At 41.6% G+C, this 14,550-nt stretch overlaps 1 protein-coding gene across 8 annotated transcripts in view; it reads left to right on the top strand.

The window, feature by feature from the left end:
- TMEM63C (transmembrane protein 63C) overlaps positions 1 to 14,550 on the top strand; it is a 220,666-nt gene that overhangs the window by 109,738 nt on the left and 96,378 nt on the right. For 7 of the 8 annotated variants that reach the window (XR_006354828.1, XM_043984288.1, XM_043984286.1 and 4 more), the window contains exon 2: positions 7,843 to 8,003. The exons of the other annotated variant lie outside the window; for it this stretch is intronic. The gene's annotated coding sequence lies outside the window, so the exon portion shown is untranslated. The remainder of the gene's footprint in view (positions 1 to 7,842; positions 8,004 to 14,550) is intronic. 8 annotated transcript variants of the gene reach the window in all.

Below are 14,550 nucleotides of genomic sequence, written 5' to 3'. Positions count from 1 at the left end.
CCTGTGTATTCCTGTTATATTTGTGTCTAATGAATCTACAAGAGGCTCAGAAAAGATGACTTGCTCAGGGTCCCACGGATAGCAAACCCCAGAGCTGAGATGTGGACTCAGAATGTTTTTAGATCAGGGTGATCAAAAAGGTGTAGGAGACAGTGGACTGGAATGGGAGCTGGGAGAGCTAGATTCACCAGTGACTCTTATCATTTCCCTTTTCTTTGACCTAATTTTTTTTTTCATACCTAAAAAGAGGCAGTTTGAGGGCTAAACAAAGTGCTACAAAAACAAACAAAAACCCACTGGACTTGGAATCGGGAGAATTAGGTTCAAGTCCTAGCTGTGTCCCTCACTGCTTGTGTAACTACAGATAAATCACATTCCTTTCCAGAGTTTCACTTTCCTCATTTGGAAATGAGGACAATTATACTTTCACTGCCTATTTCACAGGGTTGTTATGGAAAAAAGTACTTTGCGGGGGGCAGCTAGGTGGCACAGTGGATAAAGCACCAGCCCTGGATTCAGGAGGACCTGAGTTCAAATTCAGCCTCAGACACTTGACACTTACTAGCTGTGTGACCCTGGGCAAGTCGCTTAACCCCAATTGCCTCACCCCCCCCCCAAAAAAAAATTACTTTACAAACCTTAAAGTGTTGTAGATGAGAGGGCTCTGGGCCCTTTTATCTCTGACATTACCCAAATCTATGAGTCCATTTCAGGCATTTTCACTGGCCTCCCCATGCCTGGAGTGCGCTCTCTACTCATCTCTGCTTCCAGGCTTCCCTGGTTCCTTCTGGTTACAATTCCACCTTCTACAGAAAGCCTTTTCTAATGCCCTTTAATTCTAGGTACCACACTTATTAGCTGCATGATCCCGAGCAAGTAATTTAATGTGTATCATAATTATATGATTTATTATTATTATATAATTATATTATAACATATTCATTATTATATTATAAAATAATTATATACAGTATAATTATACTGTATATAATTAGTTAAAAGTACTGTTATACTACTACTACCACCATCACTACTACCACTACTACTACTACTACCACCACCACCACCAGTAGTAGTAGTAGTAGCAGTAAACTTTCCTGAGCCTTAATTTTCTCATCTGTAAAATGGGAGTAATGATTATTACACTTCTTAGTTGGGGAAAGTAAGTGATTTGTCAATAATAAAGGGGAAGGGAAACAAATGTACTAAGCAGTCTTTACAAATATTCTTTTAATCCTTACAACAACCCTGGGAGGCAGGATTCTTTTATTATTCCTATTTTAAGCTGAAGAAAGTGAAACAGACAGGTTAAGCAACTTGCCCAGTCACATAGTTATTAAGTGTCTAAGTCTGGATTTGTACTCAGATCGTCCTGATTCCAGGTCCTTTCTGATGCAAGCACTTTATCCCACTACACCACCAGCTGTCTAAGGCAGAGTGTCCCAAAAGTCTTATTGCATTTTAAAATTTCAATAACTTAAAACTGCAGTTAGACTTTTGGGAAATGCTGTATTAAGGTGGGCTTTGATGATGAGTCAGTAAGATTCAGTGAAAAGAGTTGTTGGGTATTCTTGTTATGTTTGTGTTGAATGGATCTACTGAGGCCCAGAGAGGATGACTTGCCTCAAGGTCTCCCAGATAGCAAGGAGCAGGACTGAGATGTGAATCAGAATCTATAGATGTTTTGGATAAGGGTATAAGAGACAGTGGACTAGACTGGAAGCCAGGAGAGCTAGATTTACTAGTGGCTCTATTGTTTGGAGTTTTGACCAGGGTTCAAATCTTGTCTCTACCTGTGTGATCTTGGGCAAATTGTTCAACCTCTTTGGGCTTTGGTTTCCTCAATGTTAAGTGATAAGGGCTTGGACTATACAGCCCCTGAGGTTCTTTCTATCTCTAAATCTATCATCCTATGTCAGTGATGAGGTGAGCAATTCAAAGGGAACCATGGAGAGAATTTATTTGTTCATTCTGATTCCACCGTTTGCATAAGGAACAGCTTGGTCCCATTGAGCCTGGCAGAAGAAAGTGAGTAGAATACTTGGCAGAATCATCCTGGGGGTTGCTCCTGCCCTGCCCAGTCTGGACCCAGTTTTCCCCCTACTTAGTGGTATGGGAAAAACACTGAACCTGGGTGTCAAGAGATCTCGTTGTACTATGTGTGACCCTGGGAAAGCCACTTAAGTCTCTTTGGGGTTCAGATTTTTCCATCTTTCACAAAATGTCGGCTGAAACCAACCTTATAATCCATCCTCTTTATTACTTTTTTGTTCAGTCATGTCCAACTCTTCATAACCCCATGAATCATCTTCGTTATAGACATGTAGAAAACGAGACCCAGAAAGACACTATATCTTGCATAAGGTCACATACATAGTTTGTAGCACTGCTGGGACTAGAATCCAAATCTCATTCATTCAGTCATTCATTTAACAATGTTTATTGAGTTCCTTCTGTGTACAGAACATGGTGCTATGTTCTTGGGAAGATACAAAATTTGGATGACATCATGCCTATTGTAATGGGGCTTCTAGCCTAGTAGGTCAGTTTGACACAGATAACCGTAACACTAAGAACTGCATGATAATTACATTAGAGGGTCTATTCAACAAGCATTTATTATTAAGCACCTTTTGGGTACTGAGCTAAACACTAGGGTTACAAAGACAAAACTAAAATTGCCTCCAACCTTTCTAAGAGCTTATACTCTGTAGGAGTGACAAAATGTATGCAGAGAGAGATAGACAGCCAGCTCTTGACTGGGGCAAATAATAAATCCCCCATGTAGTCACATTATTCCAGTTCACACTGCATATTTCCTCTGGGCTGGAACCATTTGCCGTATTTTACATAATTATAACTTCAAACAGTACAAATTTGAACACATGGGGGCCACTTCAGGGAATTAATTATTCGTACTAATTGGGACTTGGCTGTATGGAAATTATACGAAATGAACACAAGGTAATTTGTGGAGGGGGCGTTAACAGCTGGGGAGGTCAGGAAAGGCTATACATAGACAATAACATCTGAGCTAAGTTTTGAAGGAAACTAGGAATTCTCAGAGATGAAGGTGAAGACAAGTGCATTCCAGGATGGCGGACTGATCATGTGAAAGCATAGAGATGTAATAAGAAATGTTACGTGTGACCAACTCGCCCTCTTGTTCCTCACACCCAACATAAGAAGTCCAGTTTGTGCACACAAGGGAAAAATGTGTAAGATACCTGGAAAGGTAGGTTGGGACCAAGTTGTGAAGGCCTTTAAATGTTAAATAGAGGAGTTTATATTTGACCTTAAGGTGATAGGAGACCCCTGGAGCTTCTTGAGTAAAAGAGTAACATGGTCACACATGTGCATTAGGAATATCACTTTGGCAGCTGTGTGAAGGATAAATTGGAAGGGAGGAGGTGGGACTTTACAAAATAAAGTGCTCTTTGAGGTCTTCCCACAATTAGGCCTAGTCATCCTTCAGACTTTGATGAATACTGACTGTTCATATGTTGATGATCAGGAAAGGCAGGGAGAACATAGATCTTTACAGTTGCATCTAGAAAATGTAGAAAAAAAAATCCCAGTGGTAGCCAGGTTCCTAATGAACCTTCAGCAGCAGAGATTGCCACTGTTACCCTCAGCATCCTCAAAGGCCACCTTAGTCCTGGGCGAGGACGGCCCTCTTATTCACAGGCAGGTGTGGGTGCTTCTGGGTAGTAATTAGGGTTTGAGATAGTCCTGCCTCAGGCACAGCTCAGAATCAAGTCTGTCAGCTGTTGATCTGTTGGTTTCTGGCAAGATAAGATGAAAGCTCCTGGAGGAAGGAATCCAGTGGTCTGGTGGGAGGGAGATCCATTACTGCAGATCACAACTCAGTCATGCTCTTTCACCTTGTGTGAGACTTGTCTGTGTCCTTCTGCAAAGCTAATTTCCTTCTCATTGCATGTGTCGGGGGCAGCTACGTGCTGCTGTGGCTAAAGCACCGGCCCTGGATTCAGGAGTACCTGAGTTCAAATCTGGCCTCAGACACTTGACACTTACTAGTTGTGTGACCCTGGGCAAGTCACTTAACCCCCATAGCCCTGAAAAAAAAAGATATTGCATGTGTGGCAGTAGCCCATGCAGACTGTCCAGGCTTACATACCACTACTCTTGCTACTTTTCTTCCTCCTCCACATTCCATCCCACTCCAACACCTCCAGGAAGGCTTGAATGTTAAAGTTCTTATGGCTAAGGGCACACAGAAGCACTTTGGAAGATCTGAGACTCTCTTTTCTTTTCATTTCTTTGTTTCTTTGTTTTTTTGGTTTTTGTTTTTTAGTGAGGCAATTGGGGTTAAGTGACTTGCCCAGGGTCACACAGTTAGTAAGTGTTAAGTGTCTGAGGCCGGATTTGAACCCAGGTACTCCTGACTCCAGGGCCGGTGCTCTATCCACTGTGCCACCTAGCTGCCCCTTCTTTTCATTTCTTGCACAGAACATCCATTTTCCATCTCTATACCTTTCTATTGGTTGTTCCTCCATACTGACAATAAAATCTCACCTTGACCTCTTGGCATTCCTTGTTTCCTTCAAAACTCAATTAAACACAACCTTCTACATGGAGCTTTTCCTGGTCTCCTGGTTGTTGGCACCCTCCCCTTCCATATGCCACCTGTTTATTTTGGATGTACTTGCTTATTTTTATGTTATCTCCTCCAATAGAATGGAAATTCATTGAGGGCAGAGACTATTGTCATTGTTGCCTTCATCATCCCATCACCTAGCATAGTACCTGGCAGTCAGTCAGTCAATAAACATTTATTAAGTGCCTACTATGTGTCAAAAACCAGAGATACAAAGAAAGGTAAAATATAATCTTTGACCTCAATGAGTTCACAATCTTAAAGATGGAGACAACATGCAAATGACTATATACAAACAAGGGATATGTGGGATAAATTGCAAATAATCAGTAGAAGGAAGGCACTAGAATTAAGGAGGATTGGGAAAGGCTCCTTTGTAAAAGGTGAGATTTTAGCTGGGACTTGAAAGAAGATAGGAATGGAGCATATTAAGGTCTCAGTAAAAATAAATGCTTATTGACTCAGTGAAAGAACCCGACATTATATAGAATGTTCTGCATTATTTTTTCTTCTGTCTTTTCTCTGAGGCCAAGCTTGTTTCTTATCATTTTGAAACATTATTTTGTGGCTCTTCCCATTTCCATTGTTGTAGTCATTGTATATATTGCTTTCCTGGCTCTACTTTATTTATTATACTTTGTACCAGCTTATGTGAGGTTTTTTTTCATGCTTCTCTGGGAAAAGGCTTAATTCTTAATGTGAAAAAATAAGGGATGTTAGAAAGATGCAGAGCTGTCAGGGAGCATATTGAAAATGAGATTGGAGCAGGAGAATGAGTAAATACGGGCATGAGTGGGAGTGGGGGAGGCTTTGTTCAGGAGTTTACTGGACAGCCCTAACGGAATTTGTGAGAATGTACTGAGGTGACTTCATTCTCAGAGAGGCACAGAAAGTGCTCTGGAAGGGGGAAGGAGCTATATTAATGCCAAGAAGAAAAGGAGAAGATAAAATGGAGCCAAATCTACGGGCCTTCCCCATTCTGTTCTCTGAGGAGAATCAGAAGAGAGAATCTAGAATGACTCCAGGCTCCTGGCTCTTTAAGTATTTAACTGGGGCTCTTTGAGCCTCTCGTTCTGTGTGAATTCATCTCATTAATAGGTAAACACCTTAAGGGAGTGCTAACCTCTACAAAAATCACCAGCCATGAAGAGACTAAGGGCCTTCGGGTCATCATTGCTTCAGCTCTCTCCCATCACCACCTTCGTTCTCCTGCTCTGAATTGTTCCCATTCTACAATTTTCATACTCCTATTCACTCCTCCTCTTCAGGTTACCTTTCCCCTTCCTCTTAAATTGGTCAGTTTCTCTTACTCCAGGGGTCCTTAAGGTTTTGGGGTCATGGGCTCCTTTGGCAGTCTGGTGAAGCCTATGGACTCCTACTCAGGAAAAAAAATAATGATTGAAGGAAATGCTAAATTTCAGTTAGATGTTATACGATATTTTCCCTTCTGAGTTCAGAAGACCCATGAAGTCTACCCACAGACTCCTTAGGGGAATCCTATCTTTATTCCCAAATCTCATCCCCTCACTGGCTCCTCTGGACTTCTCTGATTTTCAAGGTGATATATTCTTATCCTGATGTACAAGTGAGACAAGACTTTAGCATATCTTTAGAGCCCTTCCTCCAGTTTTTAGGTTACAGGAGCCTTCTGGAGACAGTTCTAATTATACTTTCCTAGAATTTTATTAACTATGAAATAGAATATCCAAATGTATAAACTATGTAATTAATACTTTAAAACGTGTAAAATCTGGCACCCATTGAAAATAATATGTAATATGGACCTTCTAAAAATCTCTTCTTACAAGATTGGAAACCCCTGCTCTGGGAACCAGTTGGAGGTGAGTGACATTTCCTCTGTTAGAGCAGAGAGTGGAAGATGACCTGGAAAAGGAGAGGCTTTCTTCACTTCTGTTATATAGTCGAGGGCACAAAGATATAAGGAAGGGGAGAACACTTCTGAGAGGGCAGAGGGCAGGTAAAGCTCCCTGGGACACCACTGATGAGACACTCATCCATCATCCTCTATCCTGGTTGCCTAGTATAGTGAAAAGAATATTGAGCTTGAAGGAAAAAGGGCTAGGTTTGAGTGACTTTGATGTTCACTTTATTACCTTGGTAGAATCTTTTTACCTTGCTTAGCTTTAACTACCTCCAGGGTTGATCAAATACTAGCCAGCCTTTATATAACATTTAAAGGTTTGCAAAGAACTTTACAGGTATTACTCTAACTTGATCTTTACAACAACCCTGGGAGGTAGGTGCTATTATCCTCATTTTATAGATGAGAAAACTGAGGCAGTCAGAGGTTAAAAAATGACTTGCCCCACTTAACCCCCATTGTCCCTCAAAAAAAATGACTTGCCCAAGGTCACACAACTAGTAAGTATCTGAGGCTGGATTTGAACTTGGGTCTTCCTGACTCCTGGGTTCAGTGTCCATCCATTGCACAACCTACCTGTCAAATAAGATGGTGTATTTGAAAGCACTTTGTAAACTGTGAAGGGCTATATAAATCTTTTTTTTTTTTTTTTCTGGGCAATGGGGGTTAAGTGACTTGCCCAGGGTCACACAGCTAGTAAGTCAAGTGTCTGAGGCCGGATTTGAACTCAGGTACTCCTGAATCCAAGGCCGGTGCTTTATCCACTGCGCCACCTAGCCGCCCCCTAGGGCTATATAAATCAAAGTTAAGTTGAGGAGATAGAAGTCATTGACTACCCTTGGAAGGTCATGTAGCTTAGTACTGGAAAGGACCTTAGAGACCATTGAGTTCAAACACTTCATTTTATAGATAAGGAAAGTGAGGCTAAGATAGTCAAGTGACTTGCCCAAGGTCACACAGCTATAAGTGTCTGATTTAGGCTTTTAACTTGGGCCTACCTGTCTCCATGTCTAGTATACTATCAACTTTGCCATCTAGCTACATGCTTTATTATTATTATTAATTAGAACTGGTTTCAAACTTAGCTATGCTGCCTACTAGCCCCATAGTAGTACACTGCTATCATCACCAGTATTAACAAGCAGGGATTTCAGTTTTGGGAGTTGGGGTTGCTTGCTACCCCAAGACAGTATAGTTGGGCTTGGCAACCAGAATACAGATTGATCATTCTGAGAGGGATCGAGATCAGTGTGTTGGAAGGAGATGTGGGGAACAACTGGGCTTCCATCTCTAAAGTATTCACCCTGCCATTGAAAGTATGTATTTGTCCTTTTGTCTTCAGAGCACCCAAGATCTAGTTGCCACAGAAAGGTGCTGTCCTTTGGATTCCAGTTGAGAGAACTTGGGCACTTGAAAGAGTGCTATTCCAGAGACTGATCAGACAAGCAACTAGGAGCTGCCCCCTTCACATCTGCTCTACCTGAACCTTGCTGGTTACTCCAGGTTTGTGGCCCCTGCTTTTAGACCTTGAGGACGGTTGCTGCTATGGAAGTGTGATGGTTGTGTTCCCTAAATGCCCTCTGTTTAACCTTTGTGTCTTGGTCATACCTCTTTAGGCTTGTCACTGTCCTCATCATTCTTCCAACCCCCTTCATAGTCAAAACAGCCAAAATTCTTCCTTCTAATAATGCTTAACCTTAAAGGAGGTAGGATAGAAAGATTCTTGTAGCAGGAAATGCTCTATGAATACTTAGCTCCTTGAGGCCAGTAGCCATGTCTTTTTTTCATATTATTTTTTCCATTAAAAAAGTGAATTTAACATCACCAAACAAAATTAGCATTTTCATCTGTTATAGAACAAAAGTAGAAGATCATGTAGACCATCTCTTATTCATCTTTGCACGCCCCATAGCACTTAGCCTGGTTCTGTACTGAACCATGTTGAGTGACTGTTTAATGATGCAATCAATCCCCATTCTCTAGGTAAGCAAACTGAGCTGCCCATCCCCCAAAGAATGGAAGTGCCTCCCCATACAATTCCACAGTAAATGAGAGATAGGCTTGGAATCAAACCCATCTGTGTTTCCTTATTGGTGATAAAAGGACCAAGAAGAAAATTTGTCTTTCTGGGCCTCAGTTCCATAATCTATAAAATGGGGGTGTTAGATGAGATTATTCCTAAAGTGCCTTCTGTGTCTAAATCCTATAGTAACTCACATTTGGAGACTTGTCCTCCTTTTTTTGCCTTTGATTTCCTTTGGGAATAAAGCCATATTTTTCAGTCCCAGTGATGGGACCCCAAAGAAACTAAGCCCTTTTTTGGATGCCACAGTAAGGACAAGAGAGTCAATTACCAGGATGGAGCTGGGGGTGAGGTTACTTCAATTAGTACCTCTCTAATTTTAAGGGATATGGGGAGTTCATCTTCCCAAGCATTCTAGGAAAGCAATTGATTAGGAAGTAAGCTGTTATCTATTCCTTGCACATCAAGATCTGTGCTCAGGGATCTTTGAACACCTAATTGAATGATGAGGTGAAAAAGGGGGGAAATTTTTAAAAAACACCTAATAGCTTTGTTGGTTTATTGAAACTTGTCTTATAGAGAGAGGGACCTGTACCCTAAGAAAGGGCTAGAATTAGTCCTTCTTTAGATGATATCCCATAATAGTGACAAGAGAGGGCTTCTGATCAATGACCAGGACAGAAGTAGGGAGTAGATTTCCATCAATAAGTTGCTGTTCAGTTGTTTCAATCATATTTCAATTATGACTCTTTGTGACCCCATTTGGAGTTTCCTTGGCAAAGACACTGGAATGGTTTGCCATTTCCTTCTCTAGCTCATTTTACATATGAGGAAACTGAGGCAACCAGAGTCAAGTGACTTACCCAGGGTCACACAGCTAGTTAGTGTCTGAGGCCAGATTTTAACTCAGGAAGATGAGTCTTCCTTGACTCCAGGCCTGGCACAATATCCAACACACCACCTAGCTGCCCTTCCTTCAATTAGTACTTCTCCAATGTTAAGGGTTATGAGAAAAACTGAGTTTATGGGAGAGTTTCCCAAGGTTCAGGTAGCCCAAAGCACACTTCCCAGCCTATTTCTGTTACCTTTTCTCCAGCTCCACAAATCCAATGTCTATTTGGCTTCCTTATTGAACTACTTACTGCCTCTCAGCTTCTAGACTGTCATGGCTTCCAAAAAATTTTGACCATCCTGAGGGAAAGATCAACTGCTAAAGACCCTTTAACTTCTTCTTAACCATAGGAAGTATTTCAGAGTAGGTGAAGAATCTGAGAAGGAAGAAGCAGGTTAGACTGCCACTCCCTGGGGCATACTTGATGTGGAAGTAGTAATGAGGTAGCAAGAGAACAGGACTGGTCCCGATCCCATCCCTGAATTTGTGCTACTTCCTAAGTCCATAAGATTTTTCTAAAACCAAGAAAGAGAATTGATCCCATTTTCCTGTTTTGTTTCCTACCTTTAGTGGCAACTGCTTCTCAAATGGTTGATTTTGTGGTAAATCAGTATGTGTTCTAGGAAAGGAAAGGGGGGGGGGGTGGGCAAGAATTAAAAAGGAGGTTGGATATGGGGGATACTATAATTTGGGGGGGTTGCTTCTTCAAGTAGGCCTCTCTGAAGTGTCACATGGAGGTGTAGAAGAACAACTAACATGACTTTGCAAATTTACTTTCATATACAGATTTGAACGTAGGTCTTCCAAACTCTAGGTCCAGCATCTTTCCACTGTGCCACTTAGCTGTCTCTGTCCAGCTTGCCTATTATCCATCATTGATGGGTGATTTGCATCAAATCCTAGGGCAGGAAGAGAGCCCAAAGCCATTTGTTAGGCAATAAACATTTATTAAGTGCTTAGTATGTGTCAGATACTGTACTAAGGGCTAAGGATACAAAGAAAGGCAAAAAACAATCTCTGCTCTCAAGGACTCAGCCTAATGGGGGAGACAACCTGCAAACAATTCCATATAAACAAGTTACATACAGAATAAATTAGAAATAACCAATAGAGGGGCGGCACTAGAATGAAGGGGGATTGGGGAAAGCTTCCTGTGGAAAGTAGGATTTTAGCTGGGACTTGAGGGAAGCCAGGAAGTGGAGATGAGGCGGAAGGGTATTTCAGGAAGGGGAGCAGTCGGCCAAAATGCCCAGATTCAAGAAATGGAGGATCTTGTCCTAGGAATAGCAAGGAGGTCGGGACTTCCTGGGTCACAGAGTATGTGGTTGGGGGTGGTATAAGGTGAGAGTCAGCACTCTGTCTCTAGCCCTGAAAAACAATTAAGGGAAGTGAAAATCTCCTGGACCAGAGGGTGGCCAACAGTCAAAAACTGTAAGGGAGGAGGGTAAGTAGAATGAGAAATGAGAAAAGGTCTTTAGCTTCTTGATGGCCTAGAAGAGTTGAATGGTGAGGTCAGAAGCCAGAATGCAAGGGGTTGAGAACTGAGTGGGAAGTGAGGAAGTGGTAATGTCTGATATGGATAATTTCTTGCAGGACTTTAGTTATTAAAAGCAGAAGAAATGCAGGATGATATCATGAAGGGATGATAAGGTCAAGGATAGAAGCCTGAAGGAGAATCAAAGGGGGTAAGGGGAGGGGAGGGGATTATGGTCACAAGTAGAGGGGTGGCCTTGGCAATAATGACCACATTTACTGCAGAGCCTGAAATAAAGGAGGAAAGAATAGGGTGTAATAATAATAATAATAGGTGGTGTAAGGAAGGAGAGAGAGCTCACAACAGATTGCCTTGCTTTTTTTCTCAGTAGGAAGCAAGGTCTCTTGCTGATGAAGGTTGGGGGCAGGCTGGGAAGAGGAGTATAGGAGGCTTGAGGAGAAGAGGTTGGGAAGATCTATTATGGAATATCAGTCAAGGAAGAATAAAAGGATTTCCATATGGTGGTAAAGGCCTGATTGAAATGGGATAACATATATTTGTAGGAGACCTAGTTGTCATTGTGGTAGAATGTCCTCTAGCAACCTTAAGTTATGAGAGTAGGAGCAGAAAGGGTAGATGTGGGGGTAACCTACGATTAGTTTTGGCAAGATATCAACAGCCATAGGACAAAGGAACAAGGAATTCAAGGGTTAGAACAGTCAACAATGGGATTAAGACTGTCAAGGGAGGAAGGTGAGGCCAAGACAAGGACTGGGGACACAGAAGCAGACTAGACTAAGGGAGGTTCAACCTCATGTCAAGCATAGTGCTAAGCAATGAGGATAGAATTATGAAAGAAAGACAGTTCATATCTTCAACAGGCTTACATTTAAAAAAATTAGTAGCATTCTGGGGGAAGCTAGGTGGCACAGTGGATAGAGCACCGGCCCTGGATTCAGGAGGGCCTGAGTTCAAATCCAGCCTCAGACACTTGACACTTACTAGCTGTGTGACCCTGGGCAAGTCACTTAACCCCAATTGCCTCACCTAAAAAACAAAACAAAATTAATAGCATTTTGTTTTTTCCAATTACATATAAAGACAATTTTCACCATTCAGTTTTTGAAAGATTTTGCATTCCACATTTTTCTCCCTTCCTCCCTTCCCTACTCCCTCCTCAAGAATGGCAAGGAACCTGATATAGGTTATACATGTACAATTGTGTAGAACATACTTCCACAATAGTCATGTTGTAAAAGAGGAAACGGAACAAAAGAGAAAAACCATGGGAAAAAAGTAAAAATAGTATGCTTCTATCTGCATTCATAGTTCTTTCTCTGGATGTGGAGAGCATTTTCCATGAGTCTTTTTGGCATTGTCTCGGATTATTGTTTTGCTGAGAAGAGCTAAGTCAATCATAGTTGATCATCACACAATGTTACTGTTACCATCTACAATGTTCTCCTGGTCCTCCTCACTTCATTTAGCATCAGGTCATGTAAGTCTTCCCAGGTTTTTCTGGAATCCGAAATAGGCTTACATCCTACTAGGGACAGGCAAGGAGGAGGAGGAGGAAATCAGCATGTTAGCAGTTGAGCAAATTCAAGATATATGCAGAATCAACACAGAGATATTGGGGGGGGGGTCATGCATTAACAACTGGGGAACTCAGGAAAGACCTTTGAAAAAAGTAGCACTTAAGTTGAGCCTTGAAGGGAGCTAGGGATTCCAAGAGGCAGATGTAGAAGAAAAGAGCGTAGTAGGTCTGAGGGACAACCTGTGCAAAGACAGGAGATGGGATGTTGTATATGAGGAACAGGAAGTAGACCAATTTCTCTAGATGTAGAATGCATAAGAAAGAATAAACATGTCATCATTCACCATTGGGCAAATAAAATTCTTTCTCCACTTCTTTTTCCCCCTCCTTCATCCCCTCAGGATGGGCTGGAGCCAGATTGTAAATGGCTTTAAATACCAGAAGAGTTTATATTTAATCCTAAAGACAGTAGGGTGCCATTGGAGTTTTTTAAGCACGAGAGTGACGTTGTCAGACCTGTACTACAAATACAACAATTTGGCAGTTTCTGTAGGATAAATCAGAAAGGGAAGGGACTGGATGCATCAAGACATGAATATGATCCTGAACAGGTGGGTTGTGGTTTGAATAGGGAGAAATAAGAAAAGCCTAGAGATTGAGGAGGTGGATCAACAAGGTTTGGCAACTGAGTGTGGTGGTCCAGAATAAAGAGTTGAAGATGATGCCTGTATAGAGAAACTGGGTAGATGGTAGATTCGTTAACAGAAAAAGGAAAGTTAGGAGGAGGAGTGGAGTTTATGTGTATATGTATATAATATTATATATATATATACATATGTATATAATATAGATGTGTTTTGTATATATATATGTAAATAGTAGTCACAACTTCATACATAATCCTCTTCTCTGGACTTTGTAAATGTTAGTATTTGTTGATCATTTTCTAGTTCATAATAAAAAGAATTTTAAAAAGAAAAAACGAGGACTGAGAGAAGACCATTGGATCACAGCATTTTGGAAGAGAGTGGTTTCAGTTGAATAGTGTGGATAAAAGCCAGATTGCAAGGGGTTGAAAAGTGAGTGGGAGGTAAGAAAGTGGAAGCAGTGAATATAGACAGATTTTCTAGTTTGGCTGTGAAAGGGAGAAGAAATAGAGGATGATAACTTGAGGAGCTGATTGGGTCTTGTGAAGATTTTTTAAGGATGGAGGAGATCGGGCTGGGCATGTTTAAGAAATTCATGGGGCAGCTAGGTGGCGCAGTGGATAGAGCACCGGCCCTGGATTCAGGAGGACCTGAGTTCAAATGCGGCCTCAGACACTTAACACTTACTAGCTGTGTGACCCTGGGCAAGTCACTTAACCCCAATTGCCTCATTAAAAAAAAAAAAAAGAAATTCATGGAAGGTTGAACTGGGGTCAAAAATAGGTTTAAAAGGAGAGAGGCAGAGCAGTGAGAAATTGAAGGACAGGAGATTGTCTTATAGAGATGAACTTCTCATTCACTTTTTTTTTTCTTTTTCTTTTTTTTTTTTTTGTGGGGCAATGAGGGTTAAGTGACTTGCCCAGGGTCACACAGCTAGTAAGTGTCAAGTGTCTGAGGCTGGCTTTGAACTCAGGTCCTCCTGAATCCAGGGCCAGTGTTTTATCCACTGCACCACCTAGCTGCCTGTTCTCATTCTCCCTTGAGCATAAAGCCACCTTTGCATTTCATTGCCTTTCCTCCACATTACCCCTACCCCCACCCCATCTGGCCTTGGCAGGCTGTTTAAATAATTCATCATCTCCTTTTTGTTAACAACAGGAAACAGTCTCCCACAGCACTGGACCTTGAACACCCAAAGGCTCCTAGCAACTGGCAACATCACCCCAACTACTCTCTCTTCTGCTCTTTACCTTGACTGCCCTACTCTTTCCACCTCCCACTCTCACTTCCTGAAGCTCAGCTTTTTCTTTTACTAGTATCCATTCTCTCATGTGTGAGCATGTTTATGAGGTCTCTGGAGAAATCAAGAGAATGGAGAATGGTATAATTCCATTCAGTTCAACAGAGCAAGTGTAAGGCATTATACTAAGGGTTGGAGATTTAAAGATGAAAAATGACCTAGTTTCTGTCCTCAGCA

This window comes from Dromiciops gliroides, chromosome 2 (genome assembly GCF_019393635.1).
Source record: "Dromiciops gliroides isolate mDroGli1 chromosome 2, mDroGli1.pri, whole genome shotgun sequence".
In the NCBI taxonomy this organism is placed as follows: domain Eukaryota; kingdom Metazoa; phylum Chordata; class Mammalia; order Microbiotheria; family Microbiotheriidae; genus Dromiciops; species Dromiciops gliroides.
This window is presented reverse-complemented; position numbering and strand designations above follow the sequence as displayed.